General features: G+C 41.5%; 2 pseudogenes; both read left to right on the top strand.

Annotated features, from left to right (window-relative positions):
• The first annotated feature begins 591 nt into the window (after nucleotides 1-591).
• Nucleotides 592-6,114, top strand: LOC124851642 (annotated as a pseudogene).
• Nucleotides 6,115-11,212: 5,098 nt separating this feature from the next.
• LOC118106746 lies at nucleotides 11,213-11,989 on the top strand (annotated as a pseudogene).
• Nucleotides 11,990-12,344: the final 355 nt, after the last annotated feature.

Below are 12,344 nucleotides of genomic sequence, written 5' to 3'. Positions count from 1 at the left end.
TGACTTTACTTTGAAGGGTTCTGAGGGTCTAAACCGTTCAATTACAACATCACTTAGTAGCGTGTTATGATTTTAAGTTGCTATGATTTGAAGGTTTCATGTCACAACACTCTCCATGTTCAGGAGCTTCTTTCACAGATCTCGTCTCAAATATGGTCCAGCTCCCCACTGAAATCTATTGATGATGAGAAACATAATGCTTATGATGAAGCCTTGAAATGACTTTGCTCTCTGGAGGAATCGGGCCTATATCCCAGACTGTATATAGGAACGGGGCCAGAGATTAGAGGGAGAACGTCTCAGGAACGTTCATCAGGCATATATGATGAGAGAATAGAAATCTGAACTCTTCTGACTGAGCCGAAGACATTCGTAGGTGAATGAAGTGCTTTGTTATTATGAAAATTGGATGTTTATTGAGACAAAGTTCAAACTGCTTTACAGTCAAAGGAGTATTTACAATGCTGGAGGTTTTCTATAAATTATCAAGTAGATTATGTTGTTGCTTTTATGTGTGTATTCATTTTATTTCTCAGTATGTACATGGAACTGGGTGGCACATGTGTGTGCTCCCGGCCTCCACATTGCAAAATGCAGAATCTGACTGAGCTTGAAATAACGCAACTACTCCACGGGAACCTGTCTGTGATCATCCAAGGTGTGTGTGGTCATCCCCGTTCTTCTAAAAGTCTTCCTGTGCTGCATCCTTTGTCATGCTGCACATCTTTTGCGTCCTGAGCAGTTCTGGACCGTCCCTTTACATCCTGTTAAGCCTCCATGCTGGTCAACGACACCTCCAGCTCACTGACCTCTGTGCCTCTTCCACTCTTAAATCATCGTTAGGGTGAAATTTGCTCTGGTATACTGTGTTCCCTGCTCTTCATATCCACGCCACTTTCCAGAACACCTTAATCCTGGCCACATGCTCACTGGGTAATTACATTTCCATCGTCTACCCCTGCGATGCGGCCTCCTGGCGCTCAGACCCGTATCTGGATCATTCTGTGTCTATGGTTCATCAGCTGCATCTTACCTGTCATTGACTTCTCCGCCGGAAGCGTGATCCTTCTGTGGATCTCCTCTCCACCCCTGTGCATTGCAAAACTATTCTTGTCAACCTCTCTCCTATCAGACATTGTTCAAAGCTGCTGCTCAGTTGCTCTTTTCTTTGCAGTGAGTCGTAGTCATCATCCTCTTTTACCATATGTAGAATCCTGCTGGAGACCCAGGAAGCTGAGACAGGACAGAGTGTCCGTGAGCAAAGCCATGCGCGGTGCTGCTGCACGGCTTCCAGCTGCTGCTGTGCGTGCTGGCCTTCAGCCATCCCATCACCCCGGGATCACTTAATTGCTGCCACGCCAACTGGCGGCCAGAGGACATCGCCTTTTTTAATTGTTCTGTTTCATCCTGATCCCACGTTTTCTGCCAGGTCCGCTCATCTCACAGCTTAAGACCAAGTCTCAGGGGCTGCATGGAAAACGTTCCTCTATGTAAAGAGAGTCAAACCCTGAGTCGTAAATTAAATAAGATTAAAAACAGGAGTCAGGAGCCCATGTGAACATTGCCAACAGGTTTATATTCTTACTTTTCCACACAAGCCTTTAAGAATGACTTCTATTGCACACTTCCATTGTAAGTAATGGTGACAAAACTACAAAGTCCTTGTTCTTCTGGGTAAATGTATATGCCATGTGTATCTGCCATTTTTGATGTAAAAATTCATAAAAAAAAACATAGAGCTAAGATTATAACAAATCCTTTCAAAAAACAATTTCAATTTCTTCTCCCAAAGGCCTCAGAGGGTATTAAAAAAGTCCTAGACAGTCATTTTGTTTGTAAACATCATTGTATCTTAATGAAACGGTTGATTGTACTGCACAGAAGACTCATCCAATCCTTTTGTTTGTCAGTCAGCAGCATCAGATCTACAACAAACACTATCCTACACTGCCCAAATTACTCGTGTCTACCATGATGAAAAATGTAAAGAAGAAGCTTAAAATAAATTGTATTGCTTGATTCATTGCCCATTTAATGCAACATTCTGGATCCACTGAATGATTATTATCAGTGGAAATGTATTATATGAGTCAATGATATGAATTAAAATATTATAAGTCTAATGTACAACTAGTTTTCCATCATACTTTCAAACATGTGCCGATGTTATCATGAAACATATTTAAAAAGTATTAAGTATTTTCTTTATTGTCTGTTAAATGTCTGAAACCTAGTTTTATGAAGTCTGCAGCAACCCCGTTCTTGCATATACATAAAGGGAGTGAACATTTCAGTTGCTGATGTAATTCAAAGATTATTCGTGACGCAGAGAGAACAGAATGTACAATCTCTGAACAAGAAATAACCAGACACTGATTAAACCTTGTGTGTCCACAAGATCGACACATTTATGGATCCGCCACCAGAGTCAATACAGGTTGTTGACAGTTGTGGGATTGAATTTTAGTTGTTATGACACAATCTGGCAGCTGCTGTGCTTCAGCCTCTCAGTTTCTCATTGAGCATGCACTGCTGATCCTGCAGGATTTATGAGCAAGTCTGTGACTGAGCTTCACACTTTATAACGAATATTATAAAAATTTAAATACCATAAATGTTTGAACAATGCACAAATAAGTGGGCTGAAATTCCCATTTGAATATTTATATATGTGTATGTAAGCAGCCTAAATGCAAGTTTCCCTTGATGCTGGTAAAGATGTGTCAGAATTGTGTTATAGATAAACCTCAATAATAAATAAAAATACAAAATGTAACCCACCAAGTCAATCTGTTCTCTGGGGGCCTGAAATACACAAATTAAAACTTTGAATATGTTTTTTTTTTTTGCAATGTCCATTAGAAGGGAAACTATATTGAACAGATGCCCATAGGTCAGATATTACTCACATTTTCTTGGGGATTAAAAAGTGATTAACAGTATATTTATTGTGAACTGGTTCTTTAAGTTAAGGGTGTAAAGCACCATATGCATGTCACAGTGACACATGTAGTTTAATCCATATCAACATTATTAACATGTAATGTAATAATAATAATAATAATAATAATAATAATAATAATAATGATAATAATAATAGCCTAATTACACCAACAATTAATGAATCTTTCTTCTCAAATTTATGGAGCTTTATTGCTACAGATGGGATGTTGTACAGCGCTGTCGCCTGCAGATGTCGCTGTGACTCCAAACTTAAGACCCTTGTGCTATGCATTGGTTTGTAGGTCACCTGAAACAAATAGATCAAATTAAATAAATATAATTATATATATAGGCTATAATAAAGGTGGCAAGTTGATCTTTATATCATACAATAAGTGGTTTGCAGGCAACCAGGCTCAAATTTAATAATTTAATCAGATTAATTTGCACAAACAACCTAAATAAAAGTTTGGAATAGTCCTGTTGTTGTTGTAGAGGAAATAAACCAGTGTGATGAGTGTAATGGTGTAAAACCCATCTCCTCAGGCTGTGGGTGAAAGCTGATCTCACATGTGAGGAGGACCTGGAGGCAGGTTTGATTCTGACAGAGAAGCCTGCAGGAGGAGGAGGAGGAAGAGGAGCTCCAGACTGTGGAGCTTTTACAGGGAGGAAGGACATTTAACTCCTTTAACAGCGGAAGAATCTTCTCACCGTGTTTTGTTGGCCTCGTTGTCCTGTTTTGTCCACCAGGAGAAATGTACACATCGCTGCTGAACGTCCGGCAGGCGATCAGTGTTGAACGGAAGCTGATCGATGACCTGAGAACTTACATCGACCACGAGTTTGAGAGGCTGCAGGACATCAGGCGGTGAGTGATGGTGGCAAAGTGGAGGTGGATGGTTTCTATACAATTCTCTACCTGCATGTTGGATATTCAATAAACAATGATTCCCCCAGAGATTTGTGACTGTGAAATCCTGAGAGAGAGACAGAGCTGCACCTCTGTTCTGTATTTAGGGAAACATCTGCTTTAATTTCCAGATGTGTTTTACTTTGAAAGTGGTGATGGGTTTTGTCCAGTGAACTTGGTGCTGGTGCTGTGATATATAGTGGACAATTAAAAGTTTATTGGACATAATGATGATCAGAATTTGCAGAATATGATCATGAGATAAGATACGATAAGTTAAGATGAGTTAAGACAAGACCTAGAACAGTCATAGAAAGTTAGGATAAGGTAAGTTAAGACAAGACAAGTTGAGATACGATAGGATGATAAGGGATACAACTTAAGACAAGACAAGTTAAGTCTAGTCAAGTTGAGACAAGACAAGTTAAAGATGCGATATCATACGTGAAATATGATGCGATACGATGCAATACTTTCTGATGCAATACTTTCACGATCTACGATAAGATACGATACCTAATACACGATACCATACGATATGTCCACCATACCATATACGATGGGATATGATACCATACCATCTGATCAGTACGATACAATACAATGCAATACGGATTAAGACAAGGCAGAGACAAGTTGAGAAGAAAAGTTAGATATATTACGTACGATACGATATCATACGATACGATATGATAAAAATGGGATAGGATAGGATAGGATACGATACAATGAAGTACAATGCGATATAATGCAAGTAAAGAGACAATTTAAGACAAGTCTAGATGAGACAAGAAGTTAAGCTACAATTCCAATACAATACTTAGGTGATGCGTGCGGTAAAAGGTACGATGTCACGATGTCTAATAGCTAAAAAATTTCAATTTCACTGTTGCGGAATTAAAGTTCTGTTTTATGTTTTTTCTTTACAAGAAAACAATGACATCAATTAACTGTGCAGGTAGAATCATGGCTTTTAAAGTTTTTCTTTCCCTTGGCCAGAAACTTTCATGATGCTGCAAAGAGCCCAACTGATGCAGAACAAGACTCATCAAGTCACTTCCCAATAATTAATGCTGAAGATTGAATTCTCCATGGGAAAAAAAAGAAAATGTGTGGAGGAGTCACTTTGACCAAGACACTGAAGCTTCAGTGTTGTGGTGTTTTTGTGGTTTGGTTGGAAAATGAGTCATGTCATGCATCAGCTTGACTGATCTGTCAACATCCAACATTCATTTGAATTTCTTCTTCTGGCGTCAGAACAAAAAGCTGTTTCCTTTCAGCCCAGCGCTGAACTTTCAGATAAGGTCATAAATAAAGTGATGTGCTTTGGAGTTAGGTGAACTGTTATGTAAAAAGGTATCTCTTGATTATTTCATTATGAGATGATCTGTCTATTTCCTTCGTGTTGTTTGTGTCAAGTACCACAAATCATTGTGTATTTGGTATTTCAACTCTGATGAACAGCAGAGTTTCGTATAACTCCTATCGTGGTTCTGCCTGAAGGATATTTTCTCTTCTGTGAACAGTTTTTAGCTCACGAGCTTCAAACCCAAATCCTAATTGAGTGGTTGTCCTCTTCTTTCCTTTAACCCTTATGTTGTTCCTGGGTCGAATTGACCCAGAGTGTGTCTGTGTCTGTGTGTGTGTGTGTGCGTGCGTGAGTGCGTGCGTGTGATCATACGCAAGCCCTGGCCGGTCAGGCCAATGGATTGTGTTCTCAAATTGTCATGGGTGGGGTCATTTAGACCCACCACAGATTCAATTTAGAGTAGGGGGTACATTAGACCCCACCATAAGTCTCAGTGTGCCACTCTCTCACGGGCCATAGCGATATTCGCGTCAGAAGCGTTTCACCAGAGTTGGGTTCTCCAGCAGCTATTCTCAGCAACCATCCTCTGAACCCGAAGAGGGCGCAGAAAAGAGCCAAACAGCCAGTTATGTTATATTATGTTATGTTATGTTGTGTTATATTTATATTAGTTATGTTATGTTATGTTGTAGATAGTGGCTGCTAGTCTCGTCCTCATCTCATCTCCTCTCCATCTCTTCTCCTCCTGTTTTCTCCTAGGCGGTGTCCATTCCGTCCCGGTATGCCCAGCGAGGAAATGCAGGATCAAGTCGTGGGTAGCCTGCGATACGAAATAGAAAGCTACGCTTGGAAGATGCAAGTACGGAAGCTTGAGCAGCGGGCGCTTGAAGAGCGGAACCAGGGTTTAGGTAGTGCTTTCGATGTAAGCCTGGAGGGCTACCCGCGGTCGTAATGTCACGTGTGACAATTACTTCACCTCATACGAACTTCATGCGGCAGCTCCTGACTCCGTGAGTCGGCCTGTTCGGAGGGCAAGCCCGAGCTCCCGACAGGCTGCTCGCGGTCAAAGGAAGAGGTGTTCTCATCAGGATTGCATCCACGCCCACTACCACTCTTGTCCTACATCCCAAAAGAAAACAGGAATGTGGTGCTCCTACGGGCACACGGCACCCTGGGGCCGACATCAGCGGCGCGAGGGCGGAAACCCGGTCATCGTCATGGACTACAACACACGCCCAACAAAGGTGGCGTGGACCAGCCTAGACAAGGTGATCGGAGCGTACAGCTGCAGGAGGATGACCAGCGGCTGGCTAGTGCGTCTTTCACAACATTCTCGTCTCTCTTCTTACAACACTTAGCCATGATAGAAGGAATCAACCCAGACTGGATGCCGGGCAAGCGGAACAGCGGAGGAGTGTTCCTAGCTTGGCTGGAAGGCTCTCACATGACTCCGTTCTTCGCCACCCGAAGGAAGCGCATCCCACGCCGCGAGGCGCGTCCGCCCGCAGTTTGAGAGCTGTAAAAGCCGCCGTGCGCCGCACAGAGACCTGTTGACCTCTGGCGCTCGACCCGAGTGTCCGGCCTCTTCCATGGGCCCTGGCAGCAGCCCCGCTCGGGCGAGTGAAGGAAGAGGTGTCAGATACCCAGGAAAAAGGACATAAAACTCACACCATGCACATGGGTGTAACAAATACATCTGCAGGAGCTGTCCATGTCTATTCGCTGAGTGTGCGTCCTAATGGGGTGGGCTATGTGAGGGGCCAACAGCGGGAAGCTTAGGGACAACACAAGATTAATAACCACACTTTGGCACAGCTTCACCAAGTGTCAGCCACACACTACTGCGGGCTTTATAAAGGCCAGCGCTGCGATAGCGAACCCGCTGGCGGCCTTCACTGATCAAGCGGCATTCCAGGTGGCCAGATGTCATCTGCCTGCAGCTGACAAAGTGCTTGGCTGTCAGCCACGGGTACTGCGGTTGTGGCAGTGAGGCCTCAGTGGAAATTTGGAGGTGTTTCTGGGTCTGATAAATGAGCTACAGTGGAAGGTTTGCCAGACCACATTTCACAGGTTTAAACATTGCATGGTACACCACTGACACCTCACTTCTGGCTGTTTATACAGAAAATAACAGGCCTAAACCAAGCAGTAAAATGACTAGCAAAATAGTTCATGCATGAAATTCAACTCTGTCTGAGATAAGTAGAATAGTTCATGTGAGAAAATACTTGTAGCTCCAAGAACGCTCCTCATTTACTGTTTCTCTAGCTGTAATTGATTTAATTTCATTCAACCTTTTAAAACAACATTGCTCAACCAATCTGCCTGTCTGTGCCGTATATTCATCATTGGATAATTGATTGGTGAGAGTTTCACTTTTACTTCACTTTTTTCCTGTTTTTATATCATGGAAAACTGAATATCTTGGATTTATGTGTGCATTTGATTCCATGGATTAACCAGGAAGATAATATTATGATTAAAATAACACTTTAGTCCCAACCTCAATTTGGACTAAAGCACTATTTTAAAATTCATTTCAACTTTTCCTTTTGTCTTTTTCTTATCCCGACTGTCTCTGGTGGAACCTCCACAGAAATGTCATTGAGGAGACATCTAAGAACACCTACCTTAGCTACAATGCTCCATCAGAACAACTACCACTATATATCACTAAAGAATATATAATCATAAACATTTCATGAAAGTCTTATTTTTATACCATCAGGACTGTAAGTAACATAATGAGACCACATTTTCTTGTGGTTTTCTTTGTTGCATCCTTTATTAATCCATCCTCTAATATCTTTTTAGTTTATTCCTGAAAATAGTTTCTTCACTCACACTTAAATGGGCCATTTAATATTTCACCTAAAACTCTTGATGCCAACAGATTAGTCAGAGCATTGATTCTGTCTGTTAACACCCAAATAACTTATCTGCAGGTTGACAACCTCTGGGGTTCAGAGGTAGAAAGTTTCATTTTGCACAGTTTGGTCCCGTCCCCTGTCAGGCGTGTCACTGTTTTGAGCGTGCATAAAGAACAGATGACCCCCTCTGAGCTATTTCTCTATAGTCAACCATTTGCCCGAAACCAAAAGGAAAAGCACGAGTTTGCGCAATTAGACTCAAGGCTTTACGTTAATAATCAGCCAGTCTGTTGGTGCACTAAACAGAGATATGAGACTTGTCCTCTAATTGTGCTCTGGAATGCCAACGCACTGCAGCAGCTCACTCCAATGACGTGTGGAAAACACTCTTCATGTGATTCATGATGGATTGAATAACTACACTGTTAATATACCTGTAGTTAATTGTGTGCTGTGATGACTGACATAGGTGATGTGGTTCAGAGCCTGACACTGAAACACTGTTAAAAGTGGCACCGGGTTTGTGTCAAATCAATTATCTATATATATTAGTCAAAAATTAATTCTAAAAATTTGGGTTTTACTCTGCAATTGCAGATTTTGAGCATTTTCTAAATTTCAATCTAGTGGTATTTACTTGTATTAATAGTACCATAAGTATAATTCCAGGATAGTAGAAACATTAAACAATTACAAATATACAGTGCTGAAATGCAGTACTGATCTTTACAACGACTATCAGTATAAATATTTACCCTCCCTCATGTATGCACAACCACAGTCAAGCATCCTCAAACCCTGGGAATGAAAAACCATCTTTCTGCAGTGCACCACACATGTGTCTTTTCATCATTATATATATGTCTTATCTGCATTGCAGCCTCTGTACTGAACACGAAATCAGTAGAACTCAGTTTTAAAATTAATCGGAAATTAGCATTGCATGCAAGCAGGAACATTGGAGAAAGTTAACAGTCTTGGAAATATTGACCTAGTAATATTGGACTGGAATATTTTAGTATTAGAAATGTTGCATTTTTGGGATATGGGATAAGTGTAGTGTAATTTAGGTAAATTCTGGTGATAGTAACAACATAATGCTTTCACAGCGTCAGTGAGACCAACTGCAGATCCTGCAGTAATGGACTCACTGAGAGAGACTCAGCTTCACTGACTGTAGTGACATCTACAGCTCACAAAGCGTCACTGTGACATGCTTTTCATGACTGATAAAGCACTGCTACAAAAACACTTTGCTCAGCAGTTCTGAAGCTGCACTGGTGTGAGTCTGGTCAGCTCACAGAAGTGTCCTCTCAGCAGAATCTCTCAGCGCCAGCGTCAATCGAAACCAGCCCGTGACAGCTGGAAACGGCTCAGTTGAGTGACAGCACCACATCAGCAGAAATAAATAGATAGATTAATTAAAATACTTTGGCAAACAAAATTTATCCACGTTTTCAATTCTGTGCGAAACTATCTGTTTATTTTCATAAGAAAATATGTCCTGTTGCACAATGTGTTCCTTACCTATGGGCATGTATAGTGTGATATTTCATGATTTTCACCACTAGAACAAACAGGATGGAGAAATAATGCAGCTAGTCAAACAAGTTCTCTTAATATCCTGGTTTAATTCTGATCCTCTACATACTGGTTTATACAACTGCAGCTGGACAACAGAACCACACACTGCTGCAGTGACAGATGGCACTCGGTCATGTTAGGTTCAGTGTGTAGATTTATGAGGGATCTATTGATAAATGAATATAAAAGAATCAAGTGATGTTTTCTTTAGTGTTTCTTCTAAATTATATAGTGTTTTCTTTACTTTAGAATGAGCGTTTATATTGAAACAGTTATATTTAAAATGAGGAGTAGGTCCTCTCTAAAGGCCATGTGTGGCCCCACAATCAGCCCAATTGGAACAAACTAAACACCTTATGACAACTGAAGGCTACCCACAACCTGCCATGTTTGGAAGAAAGTGAGTGAAGTTCAGCTGCAAAGTACCTTCACCACTGGGGTCTTCAAATTCTGCACACACTGGACAACAGGTTAGCATGAATGAAATGTTCAAAGATCAGCATTAGGGCATAAGTCTGAATAAGACACTGCCATGTCAACGGCATGCTCTGATGATCCTCACCTGAATAAGGTCATAACCAGAATAAACAATATTAAATTCAGACATGTGGAAGTAGTCACACTTGGCTGGACATATAAATCTTAGCTCGCATTAGACGTCTTATTAGGTTTCCTTTGTCTTGAAACATCGTAGCCACTGCGACAATTTACCAACTGCTTGACGTCATAATCAGACTTTGCTCTGTAACGCTGAAACAGAATATGAATGGAATATTCTATTGCAACTCATGAACATCATACACTTGGGAATAATGTAAATCAGCAGCTTATTGTGGTGGTGGGATCATCAATTATTTTGAGTGGCAAACAATGTAAAATGATGTTTGGAATTGATTTTAAGTAATTACACTCTGCCAAGACTTTAGTTGGAGACATAACTGATGTATTTGAATTTTCAAGCAATAAAATAATACTTTTAAAAAGATCCCGGTTTCATGACTTTGCTCTGAAGGGTTCTGAGGGTCCTGACCAAGTTCAGTCACAACATCACTTGTGACGTGTTTATTATGATTTTAAATTTGCTATGATTAGAAAAAGTTTCTGTAAACACTTTCCATGTTCAGGCTTCTTTTTCCACAGATCTCGTCTCAGCCCGTGAGTCCAACTCCCCACTGGGAAATCTGTTATTAGAAACATAATGTAATGATGAAAGCATGAAATGGCTTTATCTCTGGAGGGAATCAGACTATATCAGACACAGCATATAAAACAAGGCAGAATTAGGAAACATCTCAGGAACATTCATCGAAGACACATCTTATGATGAGAAGAATAGAAATCTGAACTCTTCTGACAGGCCGAAGACATTCGTAGGTGAATGAAGTGCTTTGTTATTATGAAAATTTATTGATGTTTATTGAGACAAAGTTTAAACTTCTTTCAAGTCAAAGGAGTATTTACAATGCTGGAGGTTTCTATAAGTTATCAAGTAGATTATGTTTGTTGCTTTTATGTGTTTATTCATTTTATTTCTCAATATGTGCATGGAGCTTTAAGTGCTTTAACATGTGTGCTCCCAGCCTCCCACAGCTGCAAATGCAGAATCTGACTGAGCTTCAAACCAACGCAACCTCCACAGGAGCCTGTCTGTGATCATCAAGGTGTGTGTGGTCATCCCGTTCTTCTGCGTCTTCCTGTGCTGCATCGCTGTCATGCTGCACATCTTTGCGTCCCACAGGCAGTTCCTGGACACGTCCCGCTACATCCTGTTCGCCTCCATGCTGGTCAACGACACCCTCCAGCTCATGACCTCTGTGCTGCTCTTCCTCTTCGTCATGGGTCGGGTGAAATTTGCTCTGGTATACTGTGTTCCCCTGCTCTTCATATCCACTGCCACTTTCCAGAACACCCCCTTAATCCTGGCCACCATGTCACTGGAGCGTTACATTTCCATCGTCTACCCCCTGCGATGCCCGGCCTCCTGGCGCTCAGACCGTATCTGGATCATTATTCTGTCTCTATGGTTCATCAGCTGCATCTTCCCTGTCATTGACTTCTCCATCGGGAAACGTGATCCTTCTGTGGATGTCCTCTCCACCCCTGTGCGTTAAAGACTGTTTGCATCGGCCTCTCCTGTCAGGAATTGTTCCAGGAAACAACGTCAGTTTGCTCTTCTTTACAGTGGTCGCAGTCATCTCATCCTCTTTACATATGTGAGAATCCTGCCAAACCAGGAAGCTGAGACAGGACAGTGTCCGTGAACAAACCCATACACCGCAGTGCTGCTACACTGACTTCCAGCTGCTGCATGCGTATAGCCTTCAGCCATCCACGTCACTGGGAACTCTCATAGTGCTCCCCACCGGCTATTAACCCTATTAATTGTTTTCTTTGTGTCTGTTAAATGCAACCTAGTTTTATGAAATCTGCAGCAACCCGTTCTTGCACTGCCATAAGGGAGTGAACATTTCCAAAGTTGTACTGATGTAATTCAAAGGATTTATTTGTAACATAGAGAGAGAACAGAATGCTGTCTGAACAAAAATAACCAGACACTGATTAAACCTTGTGTGTCACAAGTCCCGACATTTAACTGGATCGCCACCAGGTCAATACAGGTTGTTGACAGTTGTGGGATGAATTTTAGTTGTTACTGACACAATCTGGCAGCTGCTGTGCTTCAGCCTCTCAGTTTCTCTGTTTTAGCATGCACTGCTGATCCTGCAGG

Source organism: Hippoglossus stenolepis, chromosome 4 (assembly GCF_022539355.2).
Source record: "Hippoglossus stenolepis isolate QCI-W04-F060 chromosome 4, HSTE1.2, whole genome shotgun sequence".
Lineage (NCBI taxonomy): Eukaryota > Metazoa > Chordata > Actinopteri > Pleuronectiformes > Pleuronectidae > Hippoglossus > Hippoglossus stenolepis.
Note: the sequence above shows the minus strand (reverse complement) of the source record. Positions and strands in the feature narration are given on the sequence as shown.